This window comes from Enhydra lutris, unplaced genomic scaffold (genome assembly GCF_002288905.1).
Source record: "Enhydra lutris kenyoni isolate GAN:26980312 unplaced genomic scaffold, ASM228890v2 scaffoldscaffold2, whole genome shotgun sequence".
NCBI lineage: Eukaryota > Metazoa > Chordata > Mammalia > Carnivora > Mustelidae > Enhydra > Enhydra lutris.
The window spans coordinates 42,195,259-42,216,361 of NW_019154086.1; the positions used below are offsets into that span (position 1 = coordinate 42,195,259).

General features: G+C 36.4%; 1 protein-coding gene across 1 annotated transcript in view; it reads left to right on the top strand.

Moving 5' to 3' along the window:
- Window positions 1-10,610: 10,610 nt before the first annotated feature.
- The window catches only part of LOC111149575 (phospholipid scramblase 4), a 45,286-nt gene continuing 34,793 nt past the window's right edge, over window positions 10,611-21,103 (top strand). Inside the window, exon 1 of the mRNA XM_022506691.1 lies at window positions 10,611-10,659. The gene's annotated coding sequence lies outside the window, so the exon portion shown is untranslated. The remainder of the gene's footprint in view (window positions 10,660-21,103) is intronic.

A 21,103-nucleotide genomic window follows, 5' to 3' on the forward strand; every position in this document is an offset into this window, starting at 1 on the left:
TTCTTTTTTAAATTTAAGTTTGATGCTTTCAAATGGAAGCGTTATTCCACTATTTGCCCTTACCTTGATTCCCAAGGAACCCATACAGATTGTTCAGGATAGATATCTGTTGAATGAAATGATAACACAGTACCAATTTGATGTGTGCTTCTTTTGTTTCATTAGAGCGCTAAAGGCTGAATTTATTAGCTTTCCAAATTATGTACAAATATGGGCTTATTTTCTTCACTGTATAAATTCAACTTCAAAACTTATGCCACGTTTTTAGTTTTCTGATTCTAGATTCTACCTTCTTGCAAAACACCCTGCAAAGTCAGTTGAAATTATGGCATCTTTTATAATTGTATCATGTGCATTGCTATGTATAACCATGATAACATTTCAGAATACAGCTGGTTGAAATACATATCAAATTTAAAACATCACATATTCACACCATAGACCATAATCACAAAAGAAATCTGCAGGATATAATATCACTGTGAGAATTTCAATGCTGATAATTTGTTTTATGTTAAGCAGGAATCACAGACCTAAATATAAATGGAAAAGAATATAAAACTCCTTGAATAAAACCTAGGGAGAAACCTAGATGACTTAGGGTATGGTGATGTCCTTCTAAATACAAGATCAAAAACATTCCATGAAGAAATCGTTGATAAGCCAAGTTTCCTTAAATTAAAAACTTCTGCTCTGTGAAAGACATTGTTAAGAGAATGAGAAGACAAGCAAAATATGGGGAGAAAATACTTGGAAAAGACTTTTGATAAAGAATTGTTATGTAAAGTATACAAAGAACTCTTAAAATTCAACAATATAAAAAATAACCGAATTTTAAAATGCGCCACAGACGGTAACAGACACCTCACCTAAAAAAGAAAGACAGATGGCAAATAAGCACATGAAAAGATGTTCCACATCATATGCCATCAGAGAAATGCAAATTAAAACAATAAGATACCACCACATTCTGGAATGGCCAAAACCCAGGACACAAACAAGAAAACTTTTTTTTGTTTTTAAAGATTTTATCTATTTATTTGACAGACAGAGATCACAAGTAGGCAGAGCTACAGGCAGAGAAAAGAGGGGAAGCAGGCTCCCTGCTGAGCAGAGAGCCTGATGCGGGGCTCGATCCCAGGACCCTGAGATCATGACCTGAGCTGAAAGCAGAGGCTTAACCCACTGAGCCACCCAGGCGCCACCCCCCCACCCCCGCTTTTTTTAAACAAACAACAAATTCTTGGCAAAGATGAAGAGCAACAAAAACTGTCATACATTGTTGATGGGAATGGAAACAAGTACAGACACTTCAGAAGACAGTTTGTTGGTTTCTTATGAAACTAGACATAGTCTTAGAACCCAGTACATGGGCTCCTTGGTATTTGCACAAATGAGTCAAAAAATTATGTACTCACAACAACCTGCACCTGGATGTTAATAGCAGTTTTATTCAGAATTGCCAAAACTTGGAAGCAACCAAGATGCTCTTCAGTAGGTAAATAAACAAACTGTGATGCATCGAGACAATGAAATTATTCGATGATGAAAAGAAGAGTTGTCAAGCCATAAAAAGACATGGAGGAATCCTAAATGCCTACTAGTAAGTGACAGAAGCCAATCTGAAAAAGCGACATACTGCATGATTTTAACTCTGTAACATTCTAGAAAAGGAAAAACTATGGGGGACAGTAAAAACATAAGTAGTTGCCTAGGACAGGGTACGGGGCAAAGGGGGATAAGAATAAGCATAGTAGAGAGGATTTTTAGAGCAGTAAAAATATATCATAATGATAGACACATGTCAATATACATTTATCCAAACTCACCAGTGTACACCACGAGTGACCCTAAAGTAACCCATGAATCTGGGATATTATAATGTGCAAGTGTAGGTTCATCCTTGGTAAAAAAAAAAAAAAAAAAAAAAGTACCATTCTGGTGAGTGATATTGAAAGTGGGAAACCTACGCATGTGTGGCCTCAGAGAAAATACAAGGGATATCTGTACCTCCCTCTCAATTTTGTTCTAAACCTAAAACTGCTCTTAAAAAAAAAAAAAAAGTCTTATTTCTCAAAAGAGGTATGCAGCTTACCCTAAGAATTCACATTTCTGAATATATTTGTAAAATATCAGTAGCTCTGATTCAGCCAAAAACTTTTAAATCAGTAAATAATTCACCTGGCATATAAATACTACGCAAAAAGATGCTCTCTTAATAAGTTAATGAATTATCTGTCTACATTTAAGGACAAAGGCCAATTCTTCAGTCTTTAGTCACAACATAAACACTCATTTCATTGAGTCCGAAACCCTTATGTCATAATAATTGTGAAATTGTGGCATTTGGGACTGCCATGTGTAAAAAACTGAATTTGAAATATCCTTGTCATCCACATATAGTTAAATATTTTTCCGAGCTTAAGAAGTATTTCCTTTTCTCCTGTTTGCTTTTGGGAGTGCTGACCTCTAAAGTTTCCTAGTTCTTTAAATTTTTATTGAGGTGCTTTGGGCATTTTGGAATTTTGCAAACATGCACAAATATATGATGATCACATGACCTAGTTGATAGTTTCTAAGAAATATACTTTCATTAAAAAGTATCTTTAAAAAAAAAAAAAGTATCTTTATACCTTTCATAGACACACATATACATAAGAATCAGTCTGAAGTGGACCTAACATTTTAAAAAAGTGTTAGATTAAAAAAAGAGTAAGTTTTAAATATACCTATATGAATGGACAGAAAAATTATTTAATATGTTCTATGAAAGGTAAAATAACAAAATATAATAAAATTAGATTTAAAGAACAGAACACACTTTTTTAAATAAAGGTATTCTAATGTCCCTTTCTACATTGAAGTGAATGTCATAACATTTAGAACAAAGCTATGACAATAGTCTTAAGATTCAAGATAGATTTTTTTAAAGATTTTATTTATTTACTTGAGAGAGAGAGAGAGAGAGAGAATGAGAGAGAGAGAGCATGAGAGGAGAAAGGTCAGCAGAAGAAGCAGACTCCCTGCCGAGCAGGGAGACCGATGTGGGACTTGATCCTGGGACGCCAGGATCGTGACCTGAGCCAAAGGCTGTTGGTTAACCAACTGAGCCACCCAGGCGCCCTCCAGATAGGTTTTGATTCAGGTCTCAATCCTATTACCTGCTGGACCAGTTACTTTATCGTCTCTAAGCCACAGTTTTCTCATTCCTTCCATCTTTCCACCACTCCACATTCCCAGAGAGCCCAAGTTTATAACAGTGTGTTGTTCTTCTATTTTTTTCTCCATGATCATAAATCATACATGAGCATATCTAGTATATGCATACATCTATGCATGATGTATATACATATGTCCATATATATACATCTTTTTAGCAAAGATATCTTTTTAGCAAAGATATCTTTATAGCAAAGAATCACCCCCATGTTTTTTAGTATAATTTTACTTCAGAAAGAATTTTTCTTCTTGATCAACCATACCTATTTATGCCTCCTTGAGATGATATTGAAATCATTTTGATTAGGGTTCTATGTGTTCCCCAAACACTCAGTTACTCTTTTTTAATTTTTTATTGCTATATTCTTGGAGATACAACTCACTTTCTACTTCGTGTATCAAAGGCAATTTGATCCAAATGGTATAAATGAATTTAAGCTTTTAAAATCATATAAACTCCATCCATGGGCACAAAATAACATGAAAATGTACCTTTGAAACCACTATCAATTATATTTTCAACATCATAGAATATGTGAAGACCCAGAAAACTAGTTAATGGCAAAGTCTTCCAATTCTGGAAATCCAATTTTCCAGGGGGAAAAAAAAAAAGAAAAAATATTGACTTGTAGAAATCACACACGAGCACGCCACACACACACACACACACACACACACACGCACACATATTCTATTTTAATTTTCTATGGTTGCTTTAACAAATTACCACCAGCTAGATCACATTAGATAACAGAATTCTACTCTGTCACAGTTCTGGGGGCTAGAAATCTGAAGAAAAGATGTGATTAAGGTTGATTCGTTCTTGCGGACTCAGGAAGAATCATTTCTATGCCCCTCTCCTAGCTTCTGGTAGTTGTTAGTAATCTTTGGTGCTCCTTGGCTTTATACATACCTCACTCAAATGTCTGCCTGCATTTTCACATGGTACTTCTCTTTGTCTGCCTCTGTGTTCCAATTTCCCTGTTCTTATAAGACACTAGTCATTGGATTAGGAACACCCCAATTTAATATGATTTCATTCTAATTTAATTACATCTGTAAAGGCCCTGTGTCCAAATAAGACCAATCACACGCACAGGTACCAAGGGTGAGGGTAGTAGGTGATCTTTTAGGGTATTTAATTCAACCCATAATATACTGCAATGTCAATTTCAGGCAGATTTATAGTACTTTTTTAAAATAGTGGTATGCAAGCACTTAGCAAAAGGAGTGGTGAACCACATTAACCATTTTGTGTTCTCAAATGTCAAAACTCATAAAATGGTCACATTTCCCTTTCCTGCTCTTTACTATAAAGAGATCGTGAGAACACCATGATGAACATTGTTTTTAAATACATGTAGCAGAAATTTTCATTTTAATTGCTTTGGGCAAGGAAAAAAAAGTGATTACATAACAGGACAGTCCAAGTGGATTTTTAGCCGATTGAACAATTACAGAATTCAGTAATCAATACTGAATTTCTGTTATCCTGAGATTAGCTTCTAGTAATGACTACCAGATTCTTTATCTCAGCATTTGTATCAATGATATGAATGTAGACATAAAAAGAACAAACATAAAAAGTCAAATTTGAGTAACAAAATCTAAGAAAAATCTAACATGATAGGCTAACAGAATACAAATTCAATTAACCTTGATAAGCTACATCTAATCTTAGTCACAAGGCTGAGGAGCCAAATGGGTTTAATGAAGGAGATGAAATTATATAAGCAAAATATGAGTTTGTTTCTAAAATAAAAATTCAGTTGCCTATATAGACACCATATCTATAGCTTTAAAGAGGTGGTTTGAGGGGCGCCTGGGTGGCTCAGTGGGTTAAGCCACTGCCTTCGGCTCAGGTCATGATCTCAGGGTCCTGGGATCGAGTCCCGCATCGGGCTCTCTGCTCAGCAGGGAGCCTGCTTCCCTCTCTCTCTCTCTCTCTCTCTCTCTCTCTGCCTGACTCTCCGTCTACTTGTGATCTCTCTCTGTCAAATAAATAAATAAAATCTTAAAAAAAAAAAGAGGTGGTTTGATGATATCACCTATAAATGGCTAACCAGATTGTGTTCTTTAATTGTCATTAAATGATGGGGCACCTGCGTGGCTCACTTGGTTAAGCTCAGGTCATGATCTCAGGGTCCTGAGATAGAGCCCTGCATAGGACTCCCTGTTCACTGCTCAGTGAGGAATCTGCTTCTCCCTCTCCACTTTTGCGCTTGGTCTCTTTTTTTCTCTCTTAAATAAGTAAATAAATTCTTTTTTTTTTTTTAATGAGTTTCTGGGTGAGACCTCCCTAAATTAGCCCTAAGTGAGCCAGTAAAATTCCAAAAACTTCCATTACATGTGGTCTGGAGAGAAACGATTTCATCACAGGGATTTCTGTTTTTACTGACTTTTCCTGGTTAATGTGCCAGAGAAATTAGTTTGAAAGACAACATTTATGTCAAATCCCTCCATAAGGAGAAAGCTGACAATGAAGAACTTTACCCTGAAGCATACTGTTGCGGGCATCCTGTTCATATCTAATGCTGCACGCAAATAGAAATACTTCCCATTGTTGAAAATACACTCATTAGTTGGAAGGAAAGTTTATTTTCTGGGTCAATGTTATAATATATGAAGACTGTGAGAGCCATGGAATACTTCGACTCCAAAAATTTTGAGAGTAGCAAGGGTTATTGTTGAAAACTGGGCAGTTCACCTTATGTTTGCTGGCAAAACCACGAAGCTATTACTCTAGTTGCTGGGAAGAGCTGCTCTCCCATACTCATCTCCCTCCACCCTCAGCTTCAGCCTACTCTCACTTCTTGTTATCTTTGTTTACTTTTTTGTTAAAATTCTTTGGGCTCCATTTCCCTTATCCCTTATATACAGACCTTACCAAAGAACTGAGGTTATCTACTAAATACTAATAAATAAAATTTCTCTAGTATCAGTGAAAAGACAGACTAACTGCAGAGTAACTAATGTTGGGGTTTAATCACCACAAATATACTAGAAATGGTTAATATACTAATAAAGCTAATGTAACTGGGCTCATTAATAGAGCCCTATTGATAATTCATTGTGTTACATAAGTATCAGACCAACTATTAGAAAGCAATTAATAACTCTAAGGAAGGTTATCTCAATGTAGGGAATCTGTAATCATGACAAACAGAAATAGCAGAAGAAAGTGTTCAATCTCAGGAAGAAAATATTTAAGGAAAAGTGGGGCAACTTATGGAAACTTAAAAGCTATTAAAGTTAGAAATATATTCTCTTTTGGAACAAACTATAGACTCAAGAAAAAACAAAGACTGTCTTCTGGATATAGATATTGTTTAATAAAAAGAGCTTCCTAACAGTTTGGTTTATCTAGTAATGAACGGCTTAAAAATGTTGAGTCTGGGGGCGCCTGGGTGGCTCAGTGGGTTAAACCCTCTGCCTTTGGCTCAGGTCATGGTCCCAGGGTCCTGGGATCGAGCCCCGCATCGGGCTCTCTGCTCGGCGGGAAGCCTGCTTCCTCCTCTCTCCCTGCCTGCCTCTCTGCCTACTTGTGATCTCTGTCTATCAAAGAAATAAAATCTTTTAAAAAAAAAAAAGTTGAGTCTGTGAGAATTAAAATGTCAATAATGATAAGTTAGCTTGTACTGGGATAACTCTTCCATTGATAAGAATAGTAAATCTGGAAAAAAAAAAAAAGCCTCACAACTATTTGAAGATATTGGAGAGCTATCAAAAGCTGACCAAAACTAGGGGATTTGACCAGCAAAAGAAGGGAATTATAATAACTTAGTGAGACGCATGTTTATACAGCCTTTTCCCTGCGGACATTCCCCAGTCCTTAGGTGCAGGCCAGCTAGACCTCAAGTAGGATGCTTTAGTTCCACTGATTTGTGATGTCAGTGAAGAGATTTCAGGCAGCATATTGAGGGTAAGAAGAGAGAGTAGGTGACACAGAGGGAAGAACACTAGTATCTGCCTATAAAAAGCTCTAAAATCCTTGACTGACCATTGAACTACAGATGGGCTGGAGAAACTCCAGTGATGCCAGCAGCAAGTAGCAGCTGAAAGGACTAGACAGAAATTTCAGTTGCTGTTCGCGGCAAGGAAATAGAATTTGGAATATGAGTACTGCCAAGGATAGAAGGGCTTGGTAAAACCCTCAGGCATTTGACCGACGGGTCTTAAACTATAAACCAAAGGCTCCAGAAGTTAAAGATGATTTGCCTTTAATTACATGTCAGAGAATGATTAATTCTTGTCAGAGGAAGAAGACAAAAATCAGAAACTCTGTAATATATTATCCTTAACATCTTATAGACAATACAAAATTAATATATATCCTAAGAAACAGAAAATTGTGGGTGTCTGTGCTCTGTCAAAACAAACAAAACAAAACAATAAAACAACCTACAGAAACAGATCCCAAGGTGAATCACATATTGGAATAGGGTAGTAAGCAGGTATTATAAATATGCTTAATAATGTAAAGAAAATGATGGTCAACATGAATGAACAGGTATGCGATATCAACAGGTAAACAGAAGCTGTGAAAAAGAACCAAACAGAAATACTAGAATTGAAAGTGTAATATTGGTAATGGGCCTAACGGCAGATTGAAATAAGGCCAGCATATTATGAAGAGCTATCCAAAGAGATTATTCAACTTAAAGAGAAAAAAAATTAGAAAAAAGTAAGCAAAGTCTTGGTGATCTATGAGGCAACATTAAGTAGTCTAAGAAACATTTAATTGTATTCACAGAAGGAAAGGAAAAAGCAAGAATGGGCTAGGGAAGTAATTTAAAAATAGTGGCTGAATGTTTACCACTGTTTACCACGTTTACCATGATCAACGTACATATATCTATGACACTTAGAGGACACGAAGTAGGAGAAATACAAAGAAAACCACACATCATAAACTAACCACAGAAAACCAAAGCTAAAAAATTTTATCTCAAAATCAATAATATGAATCCCATAAGATAAAAATAGAAGTTAAAACTATAGGGAAAGAAAAAAAAAATCTGTGCACCCAAAATTCTATATCCAGTGAAGAAGTTATCATTAAAATGCATATAAAAGAAAAATATTTTTAGATTTAAAAAGCGAAGAGAATTTATCTGTAGCTGTTCTGGACTATAAGAAATACTAAAGGAAATTCTCCAGCCTGAAGTGAAGTGAGATAAGTATCTACAAGAAAAAATGAAGAGCAACAATTATGTATATGGGGGTAAATATAAAAGTTACCTTTTTTCTTCTCTTAATATCTGTAAAAGACAACCAACTGCTTTATCAAAACAATATTTTACTATGTAGTTTATAATTTGAATGCATGTAAAGCATGAGAGCAATGGCACATAGTACTGAGGAACCAAAAAGTCCTGTTGCAAATCTTTTCATTTTATATGAAGAAATACAGTATTAACTCTAAGCAGACTGTGGTAATGTAAGCACACCCAGTAAAAACAAAATACAAAGAGATGTAGCTAAGAAGCAAAGCAACTAAAATAGGACTAGTACAAAGAAATAATGAATTTGTCATCCCTTGAATTATTCAAGTAGAACTGTCATCAAATCAGGAATCTCAGAAAGACATGGGTTTGAATCATTTTTATTCCCCTCAAAACTTCTGATTTGGGCATAAAAGGCACTGCCATTAATGTCTTTTCCTGTTCCCCTCAAAGCAGTATGTTTCACAAGACATATTTTGCTTTTGAATTTTTTTGCCATCTTTCATGTGGCCATTGTGAATGTTTGCATTCATAAGCTCAATCTCTTGATCATTCATGAATTCAGAACAAAGCTAATAAAAAGTATTATTATTTTGCTGCAGTTTTGCACCAGCTTCTTTTATGCTTTCCATATAACTTTCTTTCTGTATGTATGTAATACAATTATTACTGAGAAATACAATATGAATTTTTAAAACCTATTCTTACATGCATACTAACAAATAGCATACATACAAAGAAAAATGGAAAATTCCAGAACTCCATTCCCATATGCCTTCCCCTATCCAAACTTCTCCCATAGTGGAGCACTGCCAAGTACTCTTCAGAGCTTCATCTAATTTATTTCTGCCCAGCTCTGATTTTTTTTATAACGTCAGGGACCTTTTTAGATTCCCCCAGCTCCAGTCAGTGGATTGTGCTTCTCCCCATGGACCACGCTAGCTGAACCCCAAGAGTTTGAAAAAAAAAAAGCATTTGTGCTCAACAATGGTATTAACAAATGATAGTTTTCTACCAAGGTCAAAAAACTAGGCAACACTTCTCCCTTTCTCTTTTTCCTGGACTCTCTCCCCCCAACATCAAATCGGCCTCCTCCAGCCCAGTGGAAAAGCAAACAGAATGCCTGGGCCCGCGCCTGAGTGTTTCCAGGAGCATTGCATTGCCAAGGCCAATTCTCCAAGCCAAGGGGCTGAGGGGTGGGAGCAGATGCAAATTAACCGAGCTCTTGCGAAACAGTGGTTTCTTCTCTTCCTTTCCGCACACAGTAATCTCTGTCACAGGCTGTGGAACCTGCCTCCCTGATTAGAGGCAAACGTCAACAGGCCCTTACCTTTCTCTTCACCTCACACTAGAGCTCTGACAACTTTTCTCTCCGTGTCCCCCTCTCCGTCCTTTCTCATTTGGACGCCCACAGAGGTGGCGCCCCGCGCCTCCCGGACAACCGACCCGCGGCGGCCGAGGGCCAAGCGCGGGGGGCGGGGTCCGAGGCCCGCGAGGCCACTCGCTCCGGGGGAGGGTCCAGGCGAGCCGGACCACGCCCCTGAGCCCCGAACCGCCCGCTCCCCTCGGGGCTCTTGTTTGTTTTCCCTTTGAAAAGGCCTCCTCTTCCTTCTGTCCTCCCCCACCCCTCCTCTCTACTCCGTTCCACCGGGAAAGTTAGACTCCCGGCCTGGCGTCGCGGGTGCAGAGAGGGCATCGGGCCCGCGGTGAGTGGAGCCGGGGGCGGGCGAGGAAAGGGGTCCGGGAGGCTGGAGGGCCGCCTGGGTGGTGAGGGTAGGCCAGAGCTGGCGGACGCGAGGGCGCGCGGCGTCCTGGGCTGGCGCTCGTCCGCCCCCTGCGCCGCGCGGTGCATCCTCAGGTGGTGCGGGAGTTGCCGGGCTCCAGGCGCGCGTCTGCAGGGAGACGCAGCGGGACAGACAGAGCCTCTTTCCAGTCCTGGGTTGGGGGTCGGGGCCCCTTGGACGTGAGCGGCTGCGGCCCCGGAATGAAAGCTGTTGGAAAGATCGTTCTGCAAAAGCAAAAATGAGCTCTGGAAGAGTTGGCTGCGCTTCCCAGCCCTCCCCGTCTCCTTTCTAGCGGGTTGCTGGGGGCCGCCCTCCCCACCCGAGAGTCTCTGTCCCGTAGGCCAGGTCCTGCCTGATCCGACTCCCATTGCATCTCTCTCAGGCATTCCCTCGGCGCTGCACTCAGGTACTCCCTTCAGGTGGATTCGCAGGTAAGAGCGTTTGCGGTTACTTTACGAATTTGGCGGGCGGGGGTGCGGGGGTTACGGGAGAGAACCCTGCTCTCATTTAAAAAATGCAGACAAACTGGGGAGGTGTAATTTATTCTGAGGTGTACTTATGATGTTTCTGTAAAAATTAAACGTTTGTGTTTCAAGACTTGGATTTTTCTTTCATTTATTTTCCGGTATTCTTATCTTAGGATCTACAGTTCAGTTGAGTTCTTTATTCTATACTTTATTCTATATATTTAAAATGTAGCTACTAAAACGAGTACAGGTGAAGCTATTAGGCATTAAGATTGATTTACACATATATAAAAGATTGATTTCCCACCTACTTAAGAGTATGAATTTGGGGCGCCTGGGTGGCTCAGTTGGTTAAGCCTCTGCCTTCAGCTCAGGTCATGATCTTAGGGTCCTGGGATCGAGCCCTGCATCTGGCTCTCTACTCAGCAGGGAGCCTGCTTCCCTTTCTCTCTCTCTGCCTGCCTCTATGCCTACTTGTGATCTCTCCCTCTCTCAGATAAATAAAAATTTTAAAAAATGTTTTTAAAAAGTATGAATTTAATATTTTACTCCATGGTCTTGGTTAATTTTGAAATACTAGCGTCATTTCCATTAGACTGGAAAAGCCAAGAATGCCCCTCATGACATTCTGTGATGTTGTTGTTAATTGTATAGGGCAGTGGTATCAGGCAAGGGAACACATTAACATTCTGACTAGGAAAAAAAGAAACGAAATTATCTCTTTTTACACATAATGTGTTTATGTATCTTGAATGTCTATAGGAAGCAATTAAAAATATCCTAGAAAAAGAATTCAGTGAAGTGCCCAGTTACATCTAACAGATATCAATAGATGTTACATAAAAAAGTACAATAGAACAAAATTAAACATTTAATTTATCCTGAAACAACACGAAATTGAAAACGTATTTAGAAAAAGGTCAAACTAGATGGTGAAAATACAATGAATGTGTAAGTAAATATGCAATAAAATATATTTTTCTAAAGATATAATTCTTTAAGAGAATATATAAATTAAATAGATTCCTAATTGAATTTTTTTTGTTTCTAAGTCAACTGTTTAGGCCATGTGGAAAAACAGTTGTATGTTTTACTACATAATAAAGGGTATTATCAAGGTATAGTGATTAAAAGACAATGGAATAAGGAATAGAACAGACAAGACAATGAAACTGAAGAGATAGATTTAAGAATAAAGGAATGCTGTCATTTTATAAACATACATTTTATTTTTTAAAATTATTTTTATTAACATACAATGTGTTATTTGCTCCAGGGGTACAGGTTTGTGAATCATCAGTCTTACACATTTCACAGCACTCACCATAGCACATCCCCTTCCCAGTGTCCATCATGCAACCACCCTGTCCCTCTCCCCCACTTCCCAGCAACCCTCAGTTGGTTTCCTGAGATTAAGAGTCTCTTATGGTTTGTCTCCCTCCCAATCCCATCTTGTATAAACATTTCAAATCATGTGGTGGGGAAGAAATGACATGTAATTGATCATGCTTAAATAATCAGGTATTTATTTGAGAAAACTAATAATAGAATTGGAACTTTCTTACTCTTAGCACACAACTGTAGTCTAGATGACTTATTAATTTTAATCTAAAGGTCTGAAACCTAAAAGTAAAAGAGGAAAACCTAAATGAGTATTTGTGAACATGGCATGTGGGTAATGAGGTTGATAAAAAATCTACAGCCTATTTAGGGACATGATTCTTACTAACAATTCTTATTCAGAAAACATACAAATAGGGGAATTGTTAACAGAAAAAGAGCTAATTATATTAGTATGCCTAGAACTCTAATCAAGATTTTTTAAATCAACAGTCAATTTGAGGACATAAAGAGTCAGTTCAAAGCAAGAGAAATGCAAATGGGAAGCAGTAGCCAGATTAATTATCCTAAGTGCAATTAAAGTAAGAGTTTGTGCGTATGTTACTGATTTTAAAAGTCTGATAATATTCAGTATTGTTGATAATGTGATAAGACAAATACAGTCTAACAAACTCTCAGTGGAAATGTATTGATAAAGCTTTTTTATGGTGATAACTATTAAACTTTTCAAATACTCAGTTATTGGAATTTATCATTCTCTTAAGCATGCAAGTAAAAATCTGTGTCAAAGATGTTCACAGTAGGATTGTTGGTAATACAGAGAACTTGGAAACGGTTTCATAACCATTGGTTGGGATTTGGTTACATAATTTATGGTACATCCAAAGGTGGTTTAATGTATAGTTTAAAACATTTGATAGCTCTAAATGTTCTAAAGTGGAAATATGTCCAAATTTTAATATTCGTTGGAACACAAAAAACAAGCTGAAACAGTATATATAAAAATAGAATATATATAGTAACAACATTTTTGTAAATAATAATGTAGAACTAGACTGGATTATATTATGTGTTTCCATGTTCTTCTATAATATATATGTGTCTAAGGAAAAAATGATGTTATTATATAGGAAAAATAATAAAATAATAAATAATAAAGATCCTGGAAGTGTATAGTAATTTATATAGAATAATTCCTTTCTGGATATATTAGTTGTCATTCAATGTAGAAAAAATATTTTTTCTTTCATAAAGCTTTCCATATTGTTCTCTTTATTTACTTTATTTTTGAATGTCCTCTTTCAGCTTCTGCCTTTGAAAATCTCTTCCTTTATCTCCTTCCTTAATATTGAATGCTATGATGTTTCTTAGAGACACACAACTGAAAACTTTTGCCTAAGGGATTTCACAGTCTGTTAACTTTCTTACAAACAAAAAAATGCAGGAGTGTTCATGTTCGTTATGTATTTCAGCAGCAGTGTACTAAAATGAAAATTAACCTTTACAGTACTTCAGGATGAGAGATGCTTAAAAGGAAAAATAAAATTGGATTACAAGAAGTAAGTACCTCTGTAGTAGCTTTTTGAGTAGGATAGTTTCTTAACTCTAGCTGTGTGACAGCAACCTATTAAGTTGCCACAGTGTGGAACAGAAAGTGACTAAATTCTTCACAGTCATTGGACTTTAATTCATTCATACTGAGCCCACTCAACTATCCAGTTCCCTAGTAACCAAGAAACCCAAAAAAATTAATCAACACAATTATACATACTTACAAGAGCCAAGATTTTGGCTTAAAGTCTGTAAAGACTTGGCAGTGTGTGTAAAATATTTCAACTTCGGTGAACTAAATAGTTACAGATACATTACAAGAGAGTATGTTGTCAGTTTTATTTTTATTCTTTTTCAGTTCAGATTATAAAATCTATTAAATTATATTCCTTATACAAGAAGGAGAATGTATCACTTAAAAATTTTACAGCGTATTTTGGATTTCTTTTGAACTTCAGAAGAGATTTACTTAGGAAATTTACCAATGAGGTTTGAGAAAAAATTTAGGTAGGTATTGCATTAGTAAATTGAAGATTTAATTTAGTTTATTAAGATATGATTCCTTTCGAAGATGGATTTTTACTTGGGAAAGAGAGGGCATAGATCTGTAGTTCTAGATGGGTAGAAGTGTGGTGAGGGATGTATCAGAATCACTTGGGAAGAGGTTTCAAGCCTCATACACTTAGAGAAAGAAGTCCCCTAGCTTTTTGGTTCTCAGAGTGTGATACTAAATTAGCAATGTCAGCATCACCTGGTCTGATATGCTATATGGCATATTTGGAATGGTTCCAAATTTCTTTTATACACCTGCTCATTCCTCCTTTTTTTCTTTTTAAAGATTTTATTTATTTATTTGAGAGAAAGAGAGGGAGAGTACAGAGAGAGAAGCCGACTCCCCACTGAGCAGAGAGCCCAATGCAGGGCTCTTCCCCAGGACCCTGAGATCATGTCTTGAGCCAAAGGCAGATCCTTAACCCTCTAAGCTACACAGGCACCACCCCCTCCTTCCTCCTTGAGAATATTGTACTTGATTGCTAAGCTACAGATTTTTGTGTGGGAAGGAACTTTGGAAATCAGTTTGCTCAAACCTTCATGCTTGTACACCTAGCACATTTTTATTTGTATGTGTTCTATGTGACTAAAGTTCTCTTTACAAAATATTTGCATAGTTTTTTCAGTTTCAAAGTGATGAAAATTTTGTAATATTTACATTCACGAGAACAAACTGGACCATATTATTTAATAACATATATAGCAAATTTGACCTTCTTAAATATTGTTAATATTGGATTAAGAAGGCAGAGAAATTCTACATTTATTTTGGAAATGTTAACATCAAATGATGACTTAGTATTTGGAAAATTTTTGTAGGAAAATTGCATATCATATAATCTTTTAAAAATTTCTACTATGTCAAGTAACTTTGAGTAGCATTTTAGCAAAAGTTAAAAAAACTTTATTTAATGTCATAATCTAAGAATATTTACTTTAAAAATACCCTTAGCAACTCAATCCAGCTAAAAAATCTGCTCAAAACACCGCTATTGTATTCAACTGTAGAAAGTGTTAATTTTATTTCAATTTTATTATCTCAGTTGTTTTTGTACTGTTTTAATGTTGGAGGTTTATATGCTCATAAAAGTTTTGAAAAGTTATCCCAGTAGAAAAAAAATAAAAGATCTGCAAATTTGATTATGTCCCAGATTTTTGGAATCATTTTCTTAGTTGTTTGTAATATGTGCATATGCATTCTATGTTTCTATATTTGAATAATTAAATATTCCCGGTAGAAATGTATTTTATCCCTTTACTTAATTTTTTTTTCTTTCTGTTGGCAGTGTTAGGCCTTTATCCAAGGAAGGATAATAAGATATTTTTAAACAGGTGATGACTTTATTGAGGCACGATGAGGTGGATTTTGCTGGATTCGGGATACCGTTTGCATTGTGATACATGTGGAAAGTCCTTAACCTAAACTATGTATGCAGTGTTTTTACAGAATATTTCATTATTGTGAGAAGAATTGACCCCACACAGAATCTAATATATGATCATTGCAATAGCTAAATCCCAGAAAGCTATTGACTTTGATAAATTTACCATGGGACAATCACATTTTTTAAGGGGAGAAGGAAATTGTTAATATTGTGAAGTGGTTCTCCAAATGTAAATGTAAATCAGTCAGTTTGCAAGTAGATAATAAAATATGTTATCAGTAGTATTTCAGCTAACTGAGGAAGTTGTATTAACTGTAGTTGAAACCCACACATGAGGTCGTTCTTTGGGGAAATTGCTATATGAATAACTTTCAGTTTATAAAATCCTTGGAAAATATATATACTTCTGGGAGTTCACCACATTCATGACCTATTGTTATCATTCAGTTCGAAATATTTTCTTATTTCCCTTGAGATGTCTTTTTTTAGTATGGATTATTTAGGAGTGTATTGTTTTTATTTCTAGGCGGTTGGAAATTTTCCCATTACTCTTCAGTTAGTGATTTCCGGATACATTACAGTTTCGTCAGAAAACACACTTTGACTGATTTTAATCTTTTGTAATTTTTTTTTAAGATTTAATTTATTTGAGAGAGAGTGAGCGAGCACACGCTGCAGAGTGGGGGGAAGGGGCAGAGGATAAGGGAGAAGCAGACTCCCTGCTGAGCGCAGAGCCCACAATGGGTTTTGATCCCAGGACCGTGAGATCATGACCTGAGCCGAAGGCAACCACTTAACCAACTGAGCCACCCAGGCGCCTTGTAATTTTTTTTTTAAAGATTTTATTTATTTATTTGACAGAAAGAGATCACAAGTAGGCAGAGAGGCAGGCAGAAGGAGAAGGAGAAGCAGGTTCCCCGCTAAGCAGAGAGCCCAGTGCGGGGCTTGATTCCAGGACCCTGACATCATGACCTGAGCCGAAGGCAGAGGCTTAACCCACAGAGCCACCTAGGTGCCCCCACCTTGTAATTTTTAAAAAAAATTCTTTGTAATTTTTAAAGGTTTGTTTTATGACCCAGAATATAGTCTGTCTGGGTGAAGTTCCCATGTGTTGAAGAGAACGGGTATTCTGATGTGGTTGAGTGGAGTGTTCTATCAATATTGCTGTTGGTTGATGTTTTAGTTCTTCAGTATCATTGCTGATTATCTCTCCACTGGTGCTATAGATTACTGAAGAAGGAAATAAGTGTTCAAGTCTCCTGCTATAACTGGGGACTTGTCTGTTTCTCCTTTCAGTGCTGTCAGTGTTAGCTTCATGGATTTTGAAGCCATAATTTCAGGTGCAGTGATGTTTAGGATCACTGTATCTTGTTGGTTTGACTCCTATTTTTAAATGCTGGCCCTCTGATCATTTTATTTGCTCTGAAATCTACTTGTGGGATATTAATCAGCTTTTTTTCTTTTATTGACCTTACTGAGATATAGTTTACATATCATACAATTCACTTACCTGAAGTTTATTGCTTTTTACTGTACTCACAGAGTTTCGCAGCCCTCACCACACTCTAATATTAGAAGATTTTCATAATTCCAGAAAGAAACTCATGCCCAATAGCAGTCACTCCGCATTCCTGTCACTATTCCTCCAGCCCCTTGGAACCACTAATCTCCTTTCTGTCTTTATAGACTTGCTATTCTGAACAGTTCATGTAAAAGGAATCAGACAGTATGTGGTGTTTTGTGATGGACTTCTTTTACTCGGTTAATGTTTTCAAGGTTCATTCAAGTTGTGTGTATTAGATTTTATTACCATTTACGGCTGAACAATATCCCATTGTCAGGATATACCACTTTTCAAAGTTTATCCCTTCAGCAGTTTATGGACATTTGGGTTCTTTCCATTTGGGGGCTATTTCAAATAATGCTGCTATGTACACATTTTGCAAAAATGTTTGTTTTTATTTCTCTTGAGTATGAATAGAATTGCTATCATATGTTTAATTGTATTAACCATATTAAACTCTATGTTTAATCTTTCAAGGAACTGCCAGACTGTTTTCTGGAGCAACTGCACCATTTTGCATTTCCCCCATCAGTGAATGAGGGTTTCCCAGTATCTCCCCGTATTTGCTGACACTTGTTATTGTCTGTCTTTTTGATTATAGCTATCGTAGTAGATGTGAGAAGTTGATGGTAGTTTTGATTTGCATGCCTTTGATGGCTAATGATGTTGAGGATCTTCTTATTTCCTTATTGGCATTCATGTATCTTCCCTGGAAAAGTGTCCAAATCCTATTTTTAGTTGGGTTATTTGTCTTTATTAATTGAGTTCTGAGTGTTCTCCCTATATTCTAGATAAAAGTCCCTTAACAGATATACAAATATTTTATCTCATTCTGTGGATTATTTTTTTTTAATTTTCCTGATGGTATTCTTTGAACCATAAACTTGTAAAATTTTGATGAAGTCCAGTTTACTTATTTCTTTTTTGCTGTTGCCTGTGCTGTTGGTGTCATATCTGTGAAACCATTGCCTAACTCAAAGTGATGATGATTTGCTCCCATTTTTCTTCTAAAATTTCTTAGTTACCTTTACACTTAGGTTTGTGGTCCATTTTGGCTTAATTATTTTGTGTGGTATGTTGTAGGGATCCAAATCTGTTCTTTCTATATAGGCACACAGTTTTCCCAGCAGTTTGTTGAAAAGACTATTCCTTCCTCATTGAATAGTCTTGGCACCCAATTCTGTTTCACTGGTGTGCATGTCTAACATAGGCCAGTACCACACTATTTGGATTACTGTAGCTTTGTAGTAAGTTTTATTTATTTGTTTGTTTTTAATATTTTTTTTTCAAATTTTTATTTAAATTCTATTTCGTTAACATACAGTGTAATATTGGTTTCAGGAGTAGAATTTAGTGATTCTTCACTTACATATAACACACAGTGCTCAACACAAGTGCCCTCCTTAATACTCATCACCCATTTAGCCCATTCCCTGCCTCCCTCCCGTCCATCAACCCTCAGTTTGTTCTCCATAGTTAAGAGTCTTTTATGATTTGCTTGCCTGTCTTTTTTATCCCTTCCTCTATGTTCATCTGTTTTATTTCTGAAATTCCACATGTGAGTGAAATAATATGATATTTGTCTTTCTCTGACTGACTTATTTTGCTTAGTGTAATATAGTCTAGCTCCATCCACATCATTGTAAATGGCAAGATAATCATTTTTTGATGGCTGAGTAATTTTATACACACACGCACACATATATACATACCACACCTTCTTTATCCATTCATCAGTCAATGGACATTTGGGCTCTTTCCATAATTTGGTCATTGTTGATAATGCTCCTATAAACATCTGGGCACATGTGCCCCTTCAAATCAGTATTTTTGTATCCTTTGGGTAAATAGTAGTGCAATTGCCGGGTCATAGGGTAGCTTTATTTTTAACTTTTTGAGGATCCTCCACACTGTCCAGAGTGGCTGCACCAGTTCACATTCCCACCAACAGTGTAAGAGGGTTCCCCTTTCTCTACATCCTCATCAGCATCTGTTGCTTCTTGTGCTAATTTCAGCCATTCTGACAGGAGTGAGGTGGTATCTGTTGTGGTTTCGATTTGTATTTCCTTGATGATGAGTGATGTTGAGCATCTTTTCATGTGTCTTAACCATCTGGATGTCTCTTTGGAAAAACTGTAGTAAGTTTTAAAATCAAGAAGTGTGAATCCTCCATCTTTGTTCTTTGTTTTTGAGATTATTTTGGCTTGTTATAGTTGTCTTTTGTTTTCATATGAATTTTATGTTTAGCTTGTCAATTCCTTAAAAAAGGCAACTTTGATTTTGATAGAGATTATGTTAAATGTATAGTTGAATTTGTGGAGTATTGCCATCTCAACTATGTACTTTTATTTAAATCTAATTTATTTCAACATTATTTTTTAGTTTTCAATACACAGATTTTATACTTTTTCATTGAATTTATTCCTGCATGTTATTTTTTGATACTTTTGTAAATGGAATTGGTTTATGTGTTTGATTCATTGCCAGTGAATAGAAGACATCTGATTTTTGCCTATTGATTTTATGTCCTGCCACATTGTTGAATTTGTTTATTTCTTCTAATAATTTTTAGCAGTTCCTTGTGAATGTCTATGTGTAAGATCGATCACTTTCTTCATTCCCAATCTCAATACCTTTTGTTATTATTTTTTTCTAACCTAACTGGCTAGAAGTTCTAGTACAGGGGCACTTGGGTACATCAGTCAGTTAAGTCAGTTAAGCATCTGCCTTCCACTCAGGTCATGATCCCGTGGTTTTGGGTTGGAGCCCTGTGTCCAGGCTCCCTGCTCAGTGAGAAGTCTACTTCTCCCTCTCTCTCTTTTTCCCAAATAAATAAAATCTTAAAAAAAAAATAGAAGTTCTGGTACAATTGAATTAAAGAGGTGATAGTGGATGTTCTAGTCTTATTCTTTGGTCTTAGGGGGAGCACATTCAGTCTTTCTCCATGGAGTATAATCTTAATCATGAGGCACTTAATAGATGCTTTTTATCAGGTTAAAGAAGGTTCGTTCCATTTCTAGGTTGTCCACTGGTGGTGTTTGTTTGGTAAAGAAGAGGTACTGAATTCTGTCAAATACTTTTCTGCATCTATTGAGCTGATTGTGTTGTTTTTTATTTTTTATTATTTAATCATTCCTTGATTTTTGTATGTTAAACCAGTGTCTTATTACTGTTAAAACTCCCACTTGGTCATGGTATAGAAATCTTTTTATATGTTGCAGTATTCGGTTTCCTAGTGTTGAGAATTTTTGTATCTATAGTCATCAGGGATTTTAGTAAACTTTCTTTTCTTGTGAGGTCTTTGACTTTCATATCATGGTCATAGTGACTCGTAGAATGAGGTGGAATATGTTCACTTTTATTTCTTAGAAGAGTTTATGAAGGATTAGTATTTATTATTAAGCATTTGGTAGAATTCACCAAAGTGAATCTGTTCCTGAGATCTCTGTGTTGAAATTTGATTACTAATTCAATCTCTTGTTATGATTCTATTCAGGTTTTCTTTTTCTTCTTCAGTTAGTTTTGGTAGATTATATCTTTCTAATAATTTGTCCATTTTATCTAGTGTATTTAAGTTTTTGATATATGGTAGTTCATATTCTTTCTTTTTTTTTTAGCAGTTTTTTTTCAAGATTTTATTCGTTTATTTATTTGACAGAGAGAGATCACAAGTAGGCAGAGAGGCAGGCAGAGAGAGAGGGGGAAGCAGGATCCCTGCTGAGTAGAGAGCCCAATGCAGGGCTTGATCCCAGGACCCTGAGATCATGACCTGAGCTGAAGGCAGAGGCTTAACCCGCTGAGCCACCCAGGCACCCCATATTATTTCTTTATAATTCCTTTTTTCACGGTATAGTTGATAGCAATATGCCTCCTTTTGTTTATGGTTTTAGTAATTTGAGTCTTTCTTTTTGTATTCATTAGTTCAGCTAAACGTTTGTCAGTGTTGTTGATCTTCTCAAAGCAAAAATGGTTTTTGTTCACTTTTTTTTCTATTTTCTATTTTTTTCTTTCTACT